Below are 17716 nucleotides of genomic sequence, written 5' to 3' on the forward strand. Positions count from 1 at the left end.
GATTATACCTACCTACCTACCCCGACCAAGGATTAAGTTTCCGGGCTACATGGTCAGGATCAACTGAAGTTTTACTGCTAATTACAAGATTATGCAATCACCATTTAAAAAGTCAGTCATGTAATTAAGCATGCAGGGTGGACTTGTCTTGTCTACCCCGTTAAAAAGATGTACCTGTCTTCCGGAAATTGCTTTTGGAAGCCGAGCTTCATGAAGGCCTCCAAATGCAAAATTCAAAATTCACGAAAATTCATATTTTCTATATTTCAAAAAATTCTGAGAAAATACATATGTAAATGAAGGCATAATGCATAAGTGTGTAAATCTTTAGGACTAAATACGTTAAAATGAGGGCTGTGGAAAAAAGGGCATTTCTAACACATGATACTCCGTGACCGTGAATTTGTCTTTTTTATACATGTCGCATTTAAACCTATTTCATCATGAAATTTTACACGCATACACCTCCCATCCTTGTTTACTTCTACAGATTTTTCTATATTTCTTAGGAACTGAAAATTTTGAATTTTGAATTTTTAAAATTCAGCCTCCATGGAGGCGGAGATCCAAAACGCCACTCTCCTTGTCTTCGGCTCTTCGCCCTATATATCTGCTGGCTGAATAAGAACAGTTATAGGAGGCCATAGAGCCTCTAGCTAGATACCTGCTAGGTAGGATCGTTAGGAAAATAAATATTGCGCGGCTCATCATATGGGTTCTGAATTCTATAATGTCACCTGAATAAAGTTTAGATATTTGCCTGGCTTATATATTTTTCACTTTTTAGCACTAAAGCCTAAAGTTGATCCAGCCAGCCCGTTAAATGCATATATATTTCTTTCCACACAGAAGGCTGATGATTAACGTTTTTTATTTATTTCTACGAAAACACTAAAGGCTAAAGTCGGTACCATCCAAAAGCTCTACTGTTCAATCTTAATCATCCACGTGAACCAACCTGTGATTGAATAGTTAGAGGGACTATGGTATTCCTAACTCACCAGGATTCAAATCCTGGTGCTCGCATTTATTTCTGAATTTATTTTAGGATTTCTGACGATGACGTTCCCGTTGACGAGGAAGTGCCTGCGGTGACTTCGTAAATTTCAAAATAATATGCCGGCTCAATCTTTTGAAGATGCATATAGGGATAAGATGTGCGTGTGTGCATTCATAAGAGTTGAGTGTATGCGTGTGTATATGAGCGCTTGCGTTTGTACCGTGTTTAAAAAAATCTTAATCATCCATGGGCCGATCGCGTATGCAATGCATTAGGAGATGGCAGGCACTTAATTTGGGAGGAAGAATGGCCCGACACTCTGATCGGCATTTTGGTCTAAAATTATCGCGCCAGATCCTCCTGAGATTTTTGTTTTCTTGGTTGGTCATACATGGATAATAATATGCTAATAATACGTAGCTACCTAATCAATAATTAAGTTCCATGCTGTCCTAGTGGATACTTTGCAGTTTATCAATTAGGTCCCTTGTGTTGCATGATGCGGATCGAGTGGCCACCCAACACGGATCGACGAGGAACCCCTTTTTCCCGCAAAAGACGAGGCGACGACTAGGATTAGCTCACACGGTCAGACCGTTCGGAAGTAGCGTGGGATGGAGTTTTAAAGAATAGGTAATATCACAGGAGTTATAGAACTTGCGACGGATATTTAGTTTGATGCTAGAACTTTAAAATACAGATACGTGGTTATCTAACTTGTTGTTTGATGCAGCCATGGTACTTTTTACTATCCAGGTGTACACATTGCCTTGCCAGTATGGCAGTGGTCCATATAAATAAAGTTAAGCACCATGAGACTGATTTCGGTATGTGTTCTATATGTGGTGTAGAAGATGAAAGCACTTTTCATGCTTTAGTAAGTTGTTCTAAAGCTCGTGCTCTACGATTGGCTTTAAGAGAGTTGTGAAATATTCCGGATGAAGAGCTCTTCAAGTGCTTGGGATCAGATTGGTTATTGATTTTGCTGGCTCGGTTGAACAGGCAGCAGAGGGAGCAAATCATGTTTCTTTTCTGGCAAGCATGGCATTTGAGAAATAATTTAATTTTTGGAAAGGAGAAAGAATCCATCAATGCCTCCGCACGTTTTGTGAATAGTTATTGGGCCACCTTCATGTCCTGTGATGACACTATTCAGTTGGATGCTAGCAATAAAGGTAAGGAAAACATGAATAGTGTTGTAGTTGATTATGCACCGTTAAAAGATCATTTGGTATAGACACCTCCCCCTAATTACCATATCAAGATGAATGTTGATGCCAGTTTCGTGAAGAATACTAGCAGTGTGGGGGTTGTAGCTTGTAATTCTTCTAGAGAAATTATTGTTTTTTTCTGAGATTTTATTGATCAGTATACCAGTGTGAATGAAGCTGAGCTCCACGCCTGCCTAGCAGGGCTTTATATAGGTATCACCCTTCACCAGTCTATTATTCTAGAGACTGGCTGTGCTTTCGTACACTCTTTCCTTGCAAATGAGAAGCTTGACAAGTTCTCTCTGGCTGATCTGATGAATAAGGCTCTGAGTATCTCCTAGATGATCCAAAATTTTAATATTTCAAAGATAGATCGGAGTGCCAATGAGGTGGCATATGAGATTCCTAAGTTTAGCTTTAGTACTAGGTCCGATGGAATTTTTATTAATTCAGTTTCACCCTGCGTGATGTATGCTGTAACGAATGATAGTAAACATATTTGTTTGGATTAGTTAATAAATGAGGAAGGGGGGGGGGATTAAAAAAGTATGGCAGTGGTCCACATGTCAGTGGATAGGAGTACAATTTTCAAATAAGTCTTTGGATTTATTTCAGTTACATAGAAAAGCCCACGTAGGACCCACCTGTCAGTGAAGAGTATAAAGAGAAAAAAAATACCCATGAACTCAAAGCTAATGTTTCAAATGGATTATATCGCTTTTCTTAAAACATGTGGGCACACCAGCTGAGATGGGCTATGGTCAGTGCAGTACATTTTGCAACTTCGTTTTAAGAAAAATTGATAGTACGACAATGATCTCATTACTAAAAATAACGTTTAAATATTTGTGTGTCATAAATATTGTAAATACAAACGAAATGAAATACTTCTATTTTGTTCAATTATTATTTCTAAAATATCTATGAATTTTAGAAAATGTTGGTCTAATTTAAAATAATGTAAATATTTGTGAAATTACAATTCAAAAATATTATTTTAATTATATAAATATTTCAATAATTGTACGCATATTTTTATAGTTCAATGTTCATATGATTAAAAGTATTCATAATTTAAATTTTGAACTGTTGAAATGGATATTCAATCATGTCTAATATTTCTTAATATAAGTCATGAGTAAAAAATATCAGTATTAACTAATTTTTTTAACTTTTTGGATACATTAAACATGTTTATTTAATAAAAAAAATCAAGTGTTCATATTAACTAACATTTTTTATATAATACGCAGGTTTATATTTAAATGTTTTATTTCCTAATCATGGAATGTATGCTTATTTTTAATACACAAATATTTGAGCATAACTTTATTACCTACGTTTCAAAATTATCATAAAGAAAATAGCGCGTACAAAATGGGCTGCAGTATCTGCAACCCGTTTATGTGGCTTGGTTCAATAGAAATTGCTATCCAGATTAGACAATATAACGTGAATGGGGGTGTTAATTGTTTGTCGCGGGTTTGATACCACGTGGCCCCCTTTTTGTGTTAATTTTCTCATTTATGAGTAGTACAGTGGTCGGTCTTTTCCACCAATAAAAAAATATGAGGTGTTTTCGTGAAAAAATTGTCGCAATGTTTGGCTTCTTTTGCAAAAAAAAATACAAAGGTGTTTTCTGCAAAAATGCATCGTGCATTCACTGACAGGTGGGGTCGTACACAGATGCGCATCTGCATACGTGTGGTATGACCATATCTGCACGCTTGAATCAAGTTAGATGACCACAAATTCGTGTTTTTAAAGTTCTAGCATCAAACTGAACATCCAATGCAAGTTCTTTGATTCCGAGTGATATTTACCTCTTCAAAGAACATGTCAAGAGACTCTTGTGCATACAACATCATACTAGTGGCGAACCAACTTGTGTTTAGATGGTTAGGAGGACAGTGGTATCCACAAGCTCGCCGGGGTTCAAGTCCTAGATTGACATTGGTACTTGCATTTTTTGGATTTATTTTAGAGTTCTGACAATGTCCTTTCAGTGGGAGGAAACGTTCCCGTCGAGTACAAGCCGCATGTGGTGAATTCGTCAATCTCAAGATGCCATGCCACAATCTCTCGCATGCGCTCATAGGGGTAGGATGTGCTCGCGTTTATATGGATGATTCTATACTTGTTTATGCGAGAGGCTTTGACTGTTCATTCGTTTTTTGATGCTATGGGTAAGACATGTACATGACACTACTTGTTAACTTGTGTGACTGACTAAACTTTGAGTACAGTTCAAGCTAAGCAATGTAGCAGTAGTTACATGACCAGCAGAAATGCATTACTGACAATGTTTATTCATAAAATAAATCATAGGCTTGTATCAACACAAAGTAGCAACCTTACAACCTACATGACTCCTGTCATGGATGGTGATGATGAATGGTAATCATTGGGCATAACTGCAAAGACCCAACAAGTCAAGCCTCCTCGAATAAATTTCTGAATCATAAAAAAAAATCGGGGAAAACCTATGATCTGAATTACAACTGAGGAGTTCTTTGCTCCCTGTTTCTTTGAATGACAAACTTCAATAGTCAAAAGCCTGCGTGTACAAGTTGCCAAACAAAGGTATAAATCATTGCATCGATTTAACTTAGGTCGGCAGTTTGAACCTCCTTTTGAAAATGCAATTCTCTAATTGCCAAAGGTCATTTAGGCTTGAGTTTGGTGAGGAGTGGGCCATAATGAAAACTTGTGGAAAATTAAACAGTCACTGATAATGTAAACATATCGGCACATCATATGGTGGACACGGGGCAGTGTATGTACCACATGAAAGCCTTGATTAGCTGGAGCAATTTGTTGAGACTCTCATTGGACAATTACACTTGTGCCCCTAGTTGTGCCAGCTCGTGGGTTTTGCCCTTACTTTTCGGTTTTGCTTAGTTGATTTGTCTATCACCTTGATAAATAAATTCAATGAAATGTCCTTTATCCCAAAAAAATTCTCGCATTGAATCTAATGTTTATTGAAAAAAGCAACAATTTATGTATAGTGGTTCAACCTGTTTAAGTGAATGTAGTAGTTACCATATTTTCAGCTGACGACCTAGCCGCCGGAAGGGCATTTCCTATTTGGCGCCTTCAATGCCCATTAATGTGCATTTTGTTAACTGGCGTTGAAGGCGCTCTTAACTGGATCGGCCCATATACCGTTTTATTCTGGTAAACACCCAAAAAATGTGCACACGATCAGATTCAAACACCCGACCTCTCTGTTTGAATGAAGCGAACCAACCACTAGGCTATCGAAGTCATTCTGACACACTTGCCTTTTCTCACTTTTATTCCTTCTGAAGTTCTAGCTTTTTTTCCGGGCATTTTTTATTTGATTTTTTCTTTTTTAAATTAATGCGTGGATTCTTTACAAATTCATGGACTTTTTAAAGAAAATTGATGAACCATTTTTTTCCAAAATCCAAGAACTTTTATTCAAATTTGCGAACTTTTTCTAAAATCGATGAACTTTTTTTCAAATTTGTGAATTTTCAGAAAAAATTAGTGAAATTTTTTCAAATTGGTTAATTATTTTTCATATTCAATGAACTTTTGATTTTTGTTTCCAAAATCGATGAAATTTTTAAAAAACATTGTGAACCATTTTCAGAATTGATGAACTTGTTTCAAAATTGATGATTTTTTTCCTTTCAAAATTGATGAACTTTTTTGATTTTTTGAAAATCGATGAACTTTTTCAAAATTGATGAGCTGTTTTAAAAATCGATGAAATTTTTCCAAAATTGATGAATTGTTTTACAAAATTGATAAACTTTTTTTTTGAAATTTTGAACGTTTTTGAAAATGTTGAACTTTTATTGTTACATGGACATTTTTAATTTGTGTTTTGTTTTCAAATCTGTGTGCTCTTAACTTTCGTTCACATTAAAAAAAAGAAATATCAGGTTTTTCTAAAAAAAACTATCTGCAATATAAAAGCACGTCTACACTTATTCTTAAAGTGTTGGCGCTGAAATCATTCACTCCTGCCTAGTTGGTCTGGTGGTTTGGCAACCTGCACAAGAGTTAAAGTGTGTGATGTCGATTCCTCACGGGAGCTACATTTTCACCGTGTTCTTCACTGCGTTCAGTGAGACCTAGAGGAGCGCTCGCGTCGAGAGGCAGCTGCACATGGGCCGGCCAAGGTTCGCCATAGGGCACATTCTCAGTTTTCTCTTTTTTCTTTTATTTTTGTAGTTTTGCTTATACTTTAAAATATTCTCTCTATATGTATTACAAAAAACACTCTTCCAAAAACATTTGAAAAATGTTGAAATAGTATTTAAAAATGTAGAAAAAGTATTTGAAAAATGTTGAATGAGTATTTGAAAAATGTTGAACAAGTATTTGAGAAATGTTGAACACATATTTGAAAAGCTATTGTACAAGTATTTGAAAAAAATGTTGATCATGTATATAAACATGTTGAACAAGTATTCGAAAAATGTTGAACAAGCATTTCAAAATATTGAACAAGCATTCGAAAAATGTTGAACGGGTATTTGAAAAAAAATGTTGACAAGTATTTGAAAAAATGTTGATCATGTAGATAAAAATGTTGAACAAGTATATGAAAGTGTCAAACAATTATTTTAAAAATGTTGAACACGTATTTGAAAAAATATTGTACAAGTATTTGAAAAAATGTTGATCATGTGTATAAAAATGTTGAACAAGTATTTGAAAAGGTTGAACAAGTTTTTAAGAAAATATTGAACAAGTATTTAAAAAATGTTGAGCAACTATTTGATAGATATTGAATAAGCATTTAAAAAATGTTGAACAAGCATTTGACAGAAAAAACCAAAAAAGAAACAAAAACCCGGAGAAGAAAAAAACAACAAAAAGCAAATGGAAAAGGAAAACTAAGCAAAAAGTGGAGAAGAAAAAAGAAAACAAAAAAACCGAGGAAAAACCAGAAAACCCATGAAAACCTAGCTTCACTCGCCTCAACTACAAAACGCATCTCATTCTTATCATGAGCTAGACTTGGGCGGAGTGGCTAGCAGAGCTAGCTCTCCCCAATGAGTTACTTGAAACGCTTCTAAGAGACATCCCGCAACGATCGCTTAATGTGATAAATAGTTGCTACAGTATAGGTGCTCCCCGCCAGGTGGTCTTATTGTGCGCGCGCTGGGGGTGCGCACAATTTCTCGCCTATGTGGGTTTCCAAGCGGACCGGGTCAATAGGCGCGAAAATGATTTTGCTTTTGTGCTTTTTCTTTGGGGCTGCCACAAGCGTCCATCCTATTCTTTTTTTTTGGTCGCCCGCTCAAGCTCGGTGGACTGGAGAGTAGTTCGCTTGGGGTTTTCTCTCTGTTTCGTCTGGTTCTCTTTTCACTTTTTATATTTTCTATATTTTTTTCATCGCCCTTTTTATGCTTTTTTCTTTTATTTGTTGTTATATATATTATATTTCATTTTTCATTTGGTGAATAGTTTTAAAATGTCTATTTTAAAAAATACATGGAAATCTCTTTTGTAATTTTTTTGAATTTTTACAAAAAATGAGTATCCTAAGACATGCAACGTTTTTCTTCTCCCCACAAGAGACTCCCAGGCTTCTAGGGTTTTCCCGCCTCCCGCCGGTGCCGCTGTCGTGGATCCCAGCCCTTGTCGGTGGAAGGTCACCTACTTCTTTTTAGTTTTTAGTCTATTAAGGGTTGTGCTGAAGAAGGCGAGGAGGTTGCGGCTCCCTGGAGATGGAATAAGATTCTCCCCGCCAGAGCTCGTTCCAGCGATGCGGCTCGCATTGTCGGAAGGCATGTGGCGGTGTGTCTGTGTGTCTGTGTCTACAAATTGAATCCACTGGATATACGCTTCTCTTCATCGGTGACTAGGGGTGATGACAGTGCATTAGTCCTTTGGGCCCTTAGCATGACGACTCACCGGCTGTTTACTACAAGAAGGTTTGCCCAACTTCTGTAAGGCAGGGCGATGCTGGCAACGCGCCTTCGGCTCACTCCAGTTGTAGCGACCCGACCTCAAACGGTCAAGTCTCTGTGCTTCAGTGTCATCCCTGGATCGGTAATGCTGACACACATAGTACTCGAAGGATTTATAACAGAGTAGCAATCACACACTTATTACATCGAATATCTCAAAAGAGAACTTATTACAATAAATATGGCTTAAGGCCATCTAATACGATAACAGCAGAAGGCTTGGAAGATAGAGTGAGTCCATCAACTCCAACGGCATAGCTGAGCTGCACGGCAACGACCTAACGAACCTTACTCCTCGTCTGAAAAGTCTGCAACATAATTGTTGCAGCCCGAAAACGGACCAGCACATGGAATATGCTGGCAATATAACACAGTAGATCAAGAACAGAATAGTGCTATCACTACATGCATATTTGGCTGGTGGAAAGCTCTATGGTTATAGTTTTTACGAAAAGCCAATTTTTTCCTACAACAAAGGAATAAATTTTATTTAACTATCATGGTAGTTGAAACATCATTCAGAAGGTTCCTCCAATTCAATCCCAATTAAAGTAATTATCAACCCAACAATATTAATTAATAGTGATGAGATACTTAGGATACTCCAAGTACTAGATACTCAAGATTGTCCATAACCGGGGACACGGCTAATCAGGATTAGATTGTACACTCTGCAGAGGTTTGCACACTTTTCCCTACAAGACTCGATCGCCTCCGTTGGATTTCTCGCACTACATGGTGTTTGAGAATCGGATGACCGAGATACAGTCTTTCAGAAACATTAACTCTTTACTCCGGGCAGACCATACCAAACCTACATCCCTCTACCTGCTGATCCACCTCTTCAAGATCTCATGCAACCTACTCAACTATGCTAGAGCCCATAATAGCTTGTGGCTGCACAGAAAGTTTCTAGCATGAAAATAACTCAGTTCCCTTTGAGCCTGGGTGGCGGACCTTAGGATGATCACACAGGTACTCCGGGATATCCTAGGACAACACTGGATTCTCCAGGTGCCCGACAAGCAATCCACCCATATGTGTATTTAAGTTGCCACCTTAAGTTACACCATTAATTAACAATCTCACATCTGTCCTGAATACACTCAAACCCAGTCCACGTCTACGAGCATAGCATAGCAATATAAGCAATACGTAGAAATAACTCCCAAGGTTTGAATATAACATGGCAATAGATTCTACCTCATCAACTACTTCCCAACCCACAAGTTAATCATAACCTAATCATGCAGTGTTTGAGGATTGAAACTAATGCATAAAAACTGGGTATGGAAGGAGTATGATCAATGTGTTACTTGCCTTGCTGACGATCCGCAAAACCTAGGGACTCGTAGTAGCACGCTTCGCACTCCGGGAATTCTGTCACAAACAGACAATAGCATACATAAGCAATCAAGCAAATATGCAAGGGCAAAACTTAAATAAGAAGAATTAACCAGAAAGTTCAACTTAAGAACTCCGGTTTGCTAAAAGAATCAAATCAAACGGAGCAACGAAACTCAAACTGCGAAATAAACAAGATCCGTTTACTAATCTGGACTAAAGTCAAATTTTACAGTACCAAAATCATGTTCAAGTCAGTTAAACATAAAGAGGGTTTCGAGACGAAGATCTAGGCGCTTGAATCACCTGATTCTGATAAACGAGCGAAAAGATAAACCGAAACGAAAATCGGATCAGAAATCGCGATCGAAAATAATCGCGGAAAATCCGAGAAAAAGAAAACTGACGAACAGGCTAACGAACGAATGTTCGTTGTCTATAACTAACGAAAGTTCGTTGTCTATAACTAACAAGCGAAAACCGCTCGTTAAAACGAACGTACGGACGAACGTCCGCTATATAAAATAACCCGAGAAAACCGGTGAACCGATCTGAAAAAATGAACTAGGGTTTCTAAAAAAACCAGATCGGTTTTTAAAAAAAACCCGAACGGCGGCGAGGCGTATACCTCCGGCGAGGTCCGGCGAGGCGGGCTGCGGCGGCGGGGTGCGCGGGCGGCGGCGGCGCGGCGCGGCAGAGGCGGCGGCGGGGTTGGTGGTGGGGGGGTACGATGGCGGGGTATTTAAGGAGGGGGGCTGCTAGGGGGAGGGGGCAAGCGGCGCGGCAAGGCGGAGTCCCGGCCGGACTTGGGGTCGGGGTGGCGGCGGCCTCCTGGTCTCCTGGAGGGAGACGGCGACGCGGGGCTAGCGGGCCGGCTCGGCTGGGCTTCGGCCTAGTCGGGCGCTGAGAGATTTTTTTTAAAAGAAATAATTTCACCGGAAGTTAAATAAATCCTAGAAAATAAAATAAAAATCTAAAAATACCAAAGCAAATTTTTACCATCTAAATAAAATATTTAGAACGAGATGAACATTTTCTTGGCCCTAAAATGCAATTTTGAAAAACATGCAACTTTTCTAATGCAAATAAAATTAGCAATAAAATCCGAATAAAAGCAAATATTTGATTTTAATATTTTTCCTCCAATATTTAAATTATTTTGGAGAAGTTATATTATCTCCTCTCATATATTTTAATATGAAATATTTTCGGAGAGAAAAATAATGAAAATCAATAATCCTCGTTTCAATATTTGATAAAATTCAAATATGAAACAATGAAATCCCCAACTCTCTCCGAGGGTCCTTGAGTTGCTTAGGATTTCGAGGATCGCGTAACGAAATGCAATAAAATATGATATGCATGAATGATCTATGTATAACATTCCAAATTGAAAATTTGGGATGTTACAAACCTACCCCCCTTAAGATGAATCTCACCCTCGAGATTCGGGTTGGCTACAAAATAGGTGTGGGTGGTCTTTGCGAAGATCATCCTCTCGTTCCCAGGTGGTTTCATCCTCGGTATGGTGGCCCCACTGAACTTTGCAAAACTTGATAACCTTGTTGCGGGTGACTCGGCTGGCAAATTCAAGAATCCTAACTGGCTTCTCCTTATAGGTCAAATCACTGTCCAATTGAATCGCTTCCAAGGGTACTGTATCTCTTAACGGTATATCGGCCATCTCAGCATGACACTTCTTCAGGTGTGAAACATGAAATACATCATGAACTCCTGACAGTCCTTCAGGTAACTCCAACTTGTAGGCAACTTCTCCCATACGTTCCAAAACACGATATCGTCCTACAAATCTCGGAGCTAACTTTCCCTTGACTCCAAAACGTTTCACTCCTCGCAAGGGGGATACTCGCAGATATGCTCTATCTCCAATTTCATAGGTTACCTCCTTGCGTTTCGAATCTGCATAACTCTTCTGCCTAGACTGAGCTACCTTCAGTCTATCTCGGATCAACTTAACTTTCTTTTCAGACTCCTTGATCAAGCCTGGTCCAAACAACTGTCGGTCTCCAACTTCATTCCACATCAACTGTGTTCTACACCTTCGTCCATACAGGGCTTCGAACGGTGCCATCTTCAAACTGGCTTGGTAGCTATTGTTGTATGAGAACTCCGCGTAGGGCAAATTGTCATCCCAAGTAGATCCATAATCTAGCGCACAGGCCCTCAACATGTCCTCCAGAATCTGGTTGACTCTCTCGGTCTGTCCATCTGTCTGTGGGTGGAATGCTGTACTGAACTCCAACCTTGTCCCCAAAGTTTGGTGCAGCTGATGCCAAAACTTTGAAGTAAACTGTGTTCCTCTATCTGATATGATGGTCCTCGGAACTCCATGCAGACATACGATCCTGGTCATATATATCTTGGCCAACTTTGCACTTGTATAGGTGGTTTTCAGTGGGATAAAGTGAGCTACTTTGGTCAAGCGATCAACTACTACCCATATAGAATCATATCCTGATTTGGTCCTCGGCAATCCGGTGATAAAATCCATACCAAGTTTATCCCACTTCCATTCGGGTATCGGCATAGGCTGTAACAATCCTGCTGGCTTTTGATGTTCTGCCTTCACTGTCTGACATACATCACATACGGCTACATACTCGGCAATATCCTTCTTCATACCTGTCCACCAGAAATGTTCCTTCAAATCCAAATACATCTTGGTGTTTCCTGGGTGTATCGAGTATGCTGAGTCATGAGCCTCCTGAAGTATTAACTTCCTGATCTCTGTGTTATTGGGCACATAAACACGGTCCTCAAACCATAAGGTGTCGTGCTCATCCTCACGAAAACCTTTGGCCTTTCCTTTGCTCATTCTCTCTTTTATCTTGGCAGTCTCTTTGTCATCCTTCCGAGCTTCTCGAATCTTTGCTAACAATGTAGACTGAACCTCCATTGTTGCAATAAAACCTCTAGGAACAATCTCCAATCGAAGTTCCCTGAGATCCTCTGCTAACTCCTTTGGCAATCCCGTGCTTACCAGGGTGTTAGCATAACTCTTCCGACTCAAAGCGTCTGCTACGACATTGGCATTGCCTGGATGATAGTGAAGCTTCATGTAATAATCCTTTATAAGCTCCAACCATCTCCTCTACCTAAGGTTCAGCTCCTTCTGTGTGAAAATGTACTTCAAACTCTTATGATCCGTGTACACATCACAACGATTTCCAATAAGGTAATGTCTCCAGGTCTTCAACGCATGCACTACGACTGCTAACTCCAAATCATGTGTGGCATAATTCAATTCGTGCGGTTTTAGTTGTCGTGAGGCATACGAAACAACTCTTCTGTCCTACATAAGCACACTTCCAAGTCCTAGGCGAGAAGCGTCGCAATACATTGGGAAATCCTTGTGTATATCCGGCAGAATCAACACTGGGGCTGTAGTCAAACGTTTCTTTAACTCCTGAAAACTCGCCTCACATTCTTCCGTCCATTTAAACTTGGTATCCTTTTTCAATAACTCCGTCATTGGCTTCGCAATCTTGGAAAAATTCTCAATGAATCTCCGATAGTATCCCGCGAGTCCAAGAAAACTGCGGATCTCGCTAACCGAAGTGGGTGCCAACCATTCAGTGACTGACTGAACCTTGGTGGGATCTACTGCTATACCTTCTCCTGATATAACATGTCCAAGGAATCCAACTTCGTTCAACCAAAACTCGCATTTGCTGAAGTTGGCATACAACTGATGTTCCCTGAGTTTCTCGAGAACTAAACGCAAATGCTCTTTGTGCTCCTCCTCATTCTTCGAGTATACCATTATATCATCAATGAACACCACAACAAACTTATCCAAATATTCCATGAACACTTTGTTCATCATGCTCATGAAGTAGGCAGGGGCATTAGTCAGCCCAAATGACATGACCGTATATTCATACAACCCGTACCCTATGGTGAATGTTGTCTTTGGTATATCCTTCTCTTGAATCTTCAACTGGTGATATCCTGATCGCAGATCGATCCTTGAAAACACTTTAGCTCCTTGCAGTTGGTCAAAGAAATCATTGATCATCGGCAGTGGGTATTTGTTCTTGATCGTCACTTCATTTAACGCACGATAATCAACAACCATTCTTAGAGACTTATCCTTCTTCTCAACCAAAAGCACTGGGGCTCCCCATGGTGATGAACTCCGTCGAATGTAACCTTTCTCCAATAACTCCTTCATCTGCTTCTTAATCTCCTCCAGATCATTTGCGGGCATCCGATAGGGTCTCTTTGATATTGGCCCTGTACCTGGCAATAGCTCTATCAAAAACTCGATGTCTCGATCTGGTGGCATGCCTAGTAACTCCTCTGGAAAAACATCCGGGTAATCCTTCACAATGGGCACTTCCTCCTGAACAACTCCCGTGAGGGTATTTACTTGGATCCTCCTAGGCGCATGCCTAGATACATACTTGATCATTTTTCCCTCCGGGGTGGTGAGAAAAATCGACTTACTAGCACAGTCAATGCTTCCTCCATACTTTGACATCCAGTCCATGCCTAATATCACATCCAATCCTTGTGACTCCAAGATTATTAGGTCGGACGAAAAAACATGGCTACCAATGGTTAAGGGTATCTGGTCGCACCATCGACTAGCCATATACTCTGCTCCAGGTGAACTCACTAACAGAGGGGTCCTAAGGGTTTGGGTTGGTAGTTTAAACTTATCCACGAATTCCCTTGATATGTATGAATGCGATGCACCAGTATCAAAAAGAACAAGGGCGGTAAATGACTTAACCAAAAACTTACCTATAACCGCGTCTGGCTGCTCTTCAACCTCCTCCACGTTAACGTGGTTCACTTGCCCTTTGTTGAATGGATTGGGCTTCTTCCCAGCGCTCCCATTACCATTTCCATTCTTCGCTTCAGGGCACTCCGTGGCATAGTGTCCAGTCTTCACGCACTTAAAGCAAGTAATGTGACTTAGATCTCTCTTGGCGGGTGTGGATGGATTGGGGCGGTTCTGATTGTTGTTTGCTCCGTTCCCAGTCCCATTCTTAGAACCATTGTGGTTGTGTGAACTTCCTCCGGTGTGGTTATGACCTCCATGGTTATGGAGAAGTCCTCCCGAGTTCGGGGTTAGGCGAGGCTTCTGCTGAGCTCCTGAGTTATACCTCCCCTGCGCATACTTCCTCTTACGGCTCTCAATTTGCTGCTGCTTCCCTTCAATCATCAGAGCCTTATCTACCAACTCCTGGTAGTTGTTGAATGTTGCCACCATCAACTGCATGCTCATCTCATCATTCATCCCTTCCATAAACTTCTCCCGCTTCGCGGCATCTGTGGCCACATCATCTGGGGCACAACGGGATAACTTACTAAACTCATCCACGTACTGAGCTACAGTATGGTTTCCCTGGTGTCATGGGTTTGTCCCGGCAGATGTCCTCATGAAAGGACTTAGTCGTGGAGCCATCGCTACGGTTTAGCTTAAAGGGGTTAAACCGGACAAGGGGGCACGAGGGGTTTTATACTAGTTCGGCCCCTTCAATGAAGGTAAAAGCCTACGTCTAGTTGTGATTGGTATTGCTAGGGTTTCGATGACCACGGAGCGAATCCGCTTTGCCTGGCTCTCGAGTTGTTGTCTGTTGTCCTCAAACCGCGACCGGGTCATCCCTTTATATACATAGGTTGACGCCCGCCGGTTTACTGAGTCCCGAGGCCGGATCATAGATGTGTCCGGCTCGGTCTCTATTCCTCTAACTTACAATACAAGTTACATGACAAAGTCGGTTTACATCTACAGGCTTTAACCCGCCTTTGGGCCTTGGGCCTTCGTAAAGCGCCACTATCTTCACGTCTTCATGGGCTTCTATCTTCATGGAGCTAACCCGGCCACTCCTAGCCGGTTTACCTCCAGTAATCATATCCCCAACATTAGGCCCCATATTGATTTGAACTTGTTCATGTCAATCTTCAATACTTAGAAAAATTCTTGCCCTGTCACCTTTATATAAATCTGGTAAACCGCCGTGATGTCATCCTTTAAATCCGTAGTAAACCTCCCTGACGTCATCTATTCGTTTGAAGCTGAAGATTCCCTTCATTAATGAATATCCAACCATTGAGGCGACATCCTTATTAACTATCCATTTTGAGCTCCTCGATTCCCGCACTTGTCACTTATCGCTTCACCTTATAAATAGGACCACGGGCCCTTCTCCTTTTTCCCCTTCGTCTCCTTCACTTATTCTTCCTCCTTGCGACATCTCTGCCCCTGAGCGCCACCGCCGTCACCGAGCTTCGCCTCCATCTCTCTACCGACCGCTGCATCAACCTGGTTGCACCAAAGAACCGCGGCATACCTCCGCTGCCTCGACAGCCACTGTAAGTCTCTTCCTTTCTCTGTTGTAGATCTATCTAGGGTTTCCTCGTTCATCGAAGTTCATCGAGACTCCGGAGCTGTTCTTCCCTTGTTTCTTCTTAGTCCACGGATAAAAACTTCAAACCTGATGTACTCCACGTAATGGCTTATCTTCTGCTATCAAAACAAACCTTTATGCGCATAAAACACTGATCTGGTCCCTTGTGAACTGCTTCGAGATCAACCTTTTAGATCTAAATCCTTTTATTTTCCTGTCTTATGGTAGATCCGAAATTTCACTGCAACCTTATGAAATATGTTTTTACCATACTTAATCATTCTTGCCTTAGATCTGTATCCTTTTTACCACATAAGCGGTTTACCTTTGTAAAAGAAAACTATCATATACCATTAGCCCTCTGGTGAACCGGACAAGCCTTTTACCTCCATTGTTATACCCTGGTTTAACAGTATATGCATTCCTTTGTTCTGATATTGCCTTGTCATTCATTATAGTATCAGCCTCCGGTTTACGCAATTTACATAACTGTATGTCTTTATTCCATTGCATCTTATATATCACCATGAATGATTTGAAAACCGGCATTTCCTTTCAGCTTTTCGCTTGCAATGGCCAAACAGTTCTATGCTTGTAACTGGGATCCCTCCCGAGTCACCGAAGAACAGCTTAACGGAATGGTCAGGATCGGTACTTTGCCCAAAAAGAATGAAATATGGTGGCGAGTTCCAGGAACGGACAATCCCCCTACCCCTAAACAGGGTGAGGTAGTGGTATTTGTGGACCATATAGGCCGTGGTTTCAAACCGCCTGGGCCAAAGTTTTTCCGGGATGTGCTTGCCAGTTTCCAGCTCCATCCTCAAGACATTGGACCCAACTCGGTGTCTAATATATGCAATTTCCAAGTCTTCTGTGAGGTGTACTTACAAGAAGAACCAACTGCTGAGCTATTCCGGGAATTTTTTTCATCTGAACCGGCGCACAAAATTTGTAGACGGACCCAACACTAAACTTGGTGGCGTCTCTATTCAAAAACGGAAAGAGGTTGAGTTCCCTCATGCCAAGATGCACAGTCACCCCAAAGATTGGAACCAAACTTGGTTCTACTGTAAAGATACCTCCCCTGAAGACGAGAATCCTCTGCCGGGTTACCGCGCCCACCGGCTTTCCAACACTCATCCACTGCCGCAACGTTTAAGTGCTACGGAACGGGCCTCATATGCCCCTCAGCTCGCCAAGCTCCGAGCCTTTATGGCTAATGGTTTATCAGGCGTCGACTTTGTGTGTTGCTGGATATCCTGGAGCATCTTGCCATTAAGCTGCCGCTCCAGTTTAATGTGTGAGTACACTGGTAAATTAGAAGACTCCCAACGCCACATCAACATTCAATTAACCGATGAGAAGTCACTGAAGGTGTCAAGAAGATTTTGAATGAATCGGAATCTGTCTGCCACCAAACCGGCTTGAACCCCTTCTACACAAAAAACAAACCGCCTGTTGTAAGTGCTACCTTCCTTTTTATCTTCGACATCTTTTTTAAACTGTTCAACCTGTGAATAACCTTCTGCTTGTTTATAAACAGGGTGATGATCCATTCTGGAAGAGGAAATCTGCAGAGAAAGCGGCAAAGCCATCCCGTCCCAAAACAAAAGCCATCAAGAGAACCTCAAAGCAGAAGGCAGCTGAACGCATCAGCATGGAACTTGATGAAGACGCAGATGAACCGGAAGTTGAGGTAGAACTTGATTCACTTGGCTCCCTTTTCATGCATCTCATTAACAATGATACTTATCAGGAGGATGTGGAGGGCAGCCAGGCTGACGATGTAGAGGTAATTACCCTTTCCTCCGGTTCAGACTC

Source organism: Triticum urartu, chromosome 7A (assembly GCF_056163025.1).
Source record: "Triticum urartu cultivar PI428250 chromosome 7A, HENAU_Tu73, whole genome shotgun sequence".
NCBI lineage: Eukaryota > Viridiplantae > Streptophyta > Magnoliopsida > Poales > Poaceae > Triticum > Triticum urartu.